We start from the raw sequence: 3,848 nt of genomic DNA on the forward strand, positions 1-3,848 counted from the left end.
ACTATATTTGACCACCTCCATGGTCGAATGTTAACTTGCAATTTTTAAAACTTTGGTAATACATTGAAAAGTAAGTCAGAGGGCATGTGTAAGTGTGTATGCCTTCTGAATTGAATACTTGCACAGCCTCTTAAGTTCCTCAAGCTAGCTGAGCAATGCCTTAGGGCTTATGGCCAGGGACACACTGTTACTTCCTATGAGGCACGATTTCACAACTGGACTCTCCATCATGAGATATTTAGGAGAATACAGCTTGAGAATTAAAGTTAAAGTGCCCACGGCTTTTGTCCTTTGACACCTAAGGAGCATGCACAGTTGCTAAGCCATTTCCCACCCGAAATCAAGTTTTGTTGGTATGGAGAGCCCAACTCACCCATTCAAATTTCCTAGATGGAGTTGTGAAGCTGCCACACAGCGCTGGGCAGTCCTCACCAGGTGGGCACCTCTGCAAGGCGCTATACAAACCTTGGGGCCCGGGTCACTAGCCTGGAGTGTTCCCACTTTCCAGGCCCCTTCCTTACCACCCACGCCATCTCGGCCCTGATCCCCCTTGAGGAATCTGGAAACAGTCCTCTGTTGGGGGGTCTAGGCATTTCTGGGACTCAGATACCAGCACCAGCACCCTGCATTGCCCAGCTTCACATAACCGCCCCACCCCCGGACTCCGAGGCCCTCCTTCCTTCGTTCTGACTCCCACAAGACCAGAAGGCCCATAGCCGTGGAGTCACAGAGACGGATGACAACCGCAAAGCCCTTCTCCCTCAGAGTCAAGATCCTCCTTCTGATCTTGCTGCCGAGTCTCCTCTGGAAGCCCACTGCCTGCTCCTCACCCTCACTCATACTACAACTCCCAGGTGAATTGGCCTGTGGACCTACAGTTTTGTCTCAGTAGAAGAGAAAGAATCCAGACAGACCTCAGGGACCAGAGCTGCAGGCTCACAGCTCTGCAGCATTCACCATGTGAGCTCAAGGGCAGAAGGGGAGATGCTCGGTGAACTTGCGCACTGAGGTGGGCACTGAAGGAGCATACGCAGTGACGTCCCCTCTTGCCTTAAGGGCTGCACTGACCATCCATGACCTTCCTGGCAGTGTCCTTTGCCCCTTCCAAGGTCCCCACTAAAGTCTTTGGAATCCAATCTCTCTGTGTGGTTTTTTATGCCTTTGAGACTGAATACCTCAAATAATGTTACCCTTCAACTCATTCCATGCTCATCTGACCCTCCTCCCCGCTATGGCCCTCCTTCCTCCCCACTATGGCCCTCCTTCCTACCCTGCCTGAGACCCCACAATGGCAAGGCCACAGAGGTGTCACTGCCTTTTACTAGCAGGTTGACAACCTCCATGAGGCTATGGACCAAGTGGCCCAACCCATGAATTTTCCCTCACTCATGGACACTTCAACTTCTGGGATGACTGATCTGTGCACTTACCTGCTGTGTCATAGTTGGCAAGAAAGAAGTCACAACGTTTCTTTCCGCAGCTCTGCAGGGACAGAAGGCAGACAGCATGTGCATGTGCAGCAGGAGCTTGTGTAGCAGGGGGCCTGCCCATTGATTCTGGACCTTGTAGGGCCGACCATGCTTTTCCTGCTGTTCGCAGACCCACATCCACAGGGTGTTTATAGTGGAAAGAACGGGACTTAAGAGCGCTTTTGTTTTTCTTTGCCCAATCAGTCTCACGCATTGAGAAACGTTGGGAACACATGGTCCCATGTCACCCTTAATGGAAGATGTGTCTCAGAAAGACCTGTTGTGAGAGAAATAAACTATTTTTGTATTTTTATTTATAATTATTTTTTCAGACAGGGTGTTGCTTTGTCTCCCAGACTGGATGGCAGTTGAATGACCATACCTCACTGAGGTCTTAATCTCCTGGGCTCAAACATCCTCACTGCAGCCTCTCAAGTGGGTGGTACTATAGGTGCAAAAACTATGTAGGCAAATAATTTAGCCGTTAGAGACTGGTCTCACTGTGATGCCATGCTGGTCTCCAATTCCTGGGCTCAAGTGATCCTCCCACCTTGGCCAATTTTTATACATGTTTTGATGAATCACTTGTTTTTCTCTGTTATTCAGTTTCTGCCATGCTTCTAATGAATGTAATGCAATAAACTCTTCTGCAGACTAAATATATTCACATGTTTTTAATTGCTTTTAGGTTGTGATATTGCACATTTAAATCTCTGGACTGGTAACCAATTTTCCTTAATATACCTGTAGGCCAGTCGGACCATGTATTACTTCTCAGAAATCTCCATAGGTATTGATGATAGGATCTTGGCTCAGTCTACTATGACATGATGCACAGCAGTGGTGACTATGTGCATCATATACTATATTCCCCAAATAGGACCCAAGCAGCCTGTTCATAAGACAGAGCTTACATTGTTTGCATAATACTGTAAGGGAGAGCACTATCTCGACAGAGGCCTGAGTATGTCAGATGTGAAACCGATTTAGGTATATTTATTGTGAATTTGAAATCTGGCATAAAGTGGGTCTTTTAAAGTGGGGGACTGTTTGGTTAGAGTTATGTAGGAATCATCATGATTTAGAATTGGTGGAACCAGGAAGACAAAGATTTTTAGGTAACAGTTCAATGAGTTTTGGGATTTAAAAATGTCATTTGACACTTTTTACTGAAAAGTTGATGGATCTTTCAGACAGTTGCTGAAATGAACAGTAATTTTCTTTTCAATTTTTCTTTTCCTGGAGAAGAGATTCCTGTATTGGTAAACTTATGTTGATGAAGCCAGTGACGTATCAACTCTCCTTAATGTAGGCAGTAAGCTGTGCGCATGATTCCTCTTCTTATTACTTCTGTATTACTTGGCAGTTTAATGTGGGAAATAGTATATGGAAGCAAAGGATAAGAAGGGGGTCCTGATAAAAATGCAGCCTTTTATATATAAATTATGATATATTGCTGAAATGACTCCTGTATATTCCATCTACCTGGGCTTCTTAGGGAAATACCTTGAGTTGGAAAAGAAAGGTTGCTCAATCACTCTCTGACTCTCTCTCTCTCTAAAGCAACTTGAGTAGGAATTGTGGTGTTTCAAAGATTTCTTTTTAAAGTGACAGTGCTTGTAATCATGAAATCTTACTTAATTTACCTTTAATCATTTTATTCTTTCTTGGCAAGGATGCTATGATTATTAAATTTCATTTTCTTTTGTTTCTTATTAAGTCCAGTTTTTAATATTGTGCATTCAGGAGTCCTCAAAGAATGGGAGATAGTGGGTTATGGACTCAGACTTTCTGTGAGCAACTAATCAGCAAGTGGTCAATGTCATACCATCAGATGGCTGGATGGTAGTGTTTCATGCTGTATTAGGAATCTGTAGAAGAACAGAACTAATAAGATAGATGTATATATGAAACAGGGTTTATTAAGGAGTATTGACTCACATAATCACAATGTGAAGTCCCACAATAGGCCATCCGCAAGCTGAAGAGCAAGGAAGGCAGTCCTAGTTACAAAATCTCAAAAGTATTGAAGCCAATATTGCAGCCTTTAGTCCGTAGCCAAAGGCCCGAGAGCCCCTGGCAGATCAGTGGTGTAAGTTCAAGAGTCCAAAAGCTGTCAAACTTGGAGTCTGATGTTAGAGGGCAGGAGGCATCCAGCACAGGAGATAGTTGGAGGCCAGAAGACTCAGCAAGTCTAGTTTTCCACGTTCTTCTGCCTGGTTTATTCTAGCCACGCTGGCAACTGATTAGAGGGTCTACCTCTCCCAGACCACTGACTCAAATGTTAATATCCTTTGGCAACACCCTCTCAGACACACCCAAGAACAATACTTTGGATTCTTCGATTCAATCAAGTTGACACTTAAGATTAACCATTAC

This window comes from Saimiri boliviensis, chromosome X, assembly GCF_048565385.1.
Source record: "Saimiri boliviensis isolate mSaiBol1 chromosome X, mSaiBol1.pri, whole genome shotgun sequence".
NCBI classification, from domain to species: Eukaryota; Metazoa; Chordata; class Mammalia; order Primates; family Cebidae; genus Saimiri; species Saimiri boliviensis.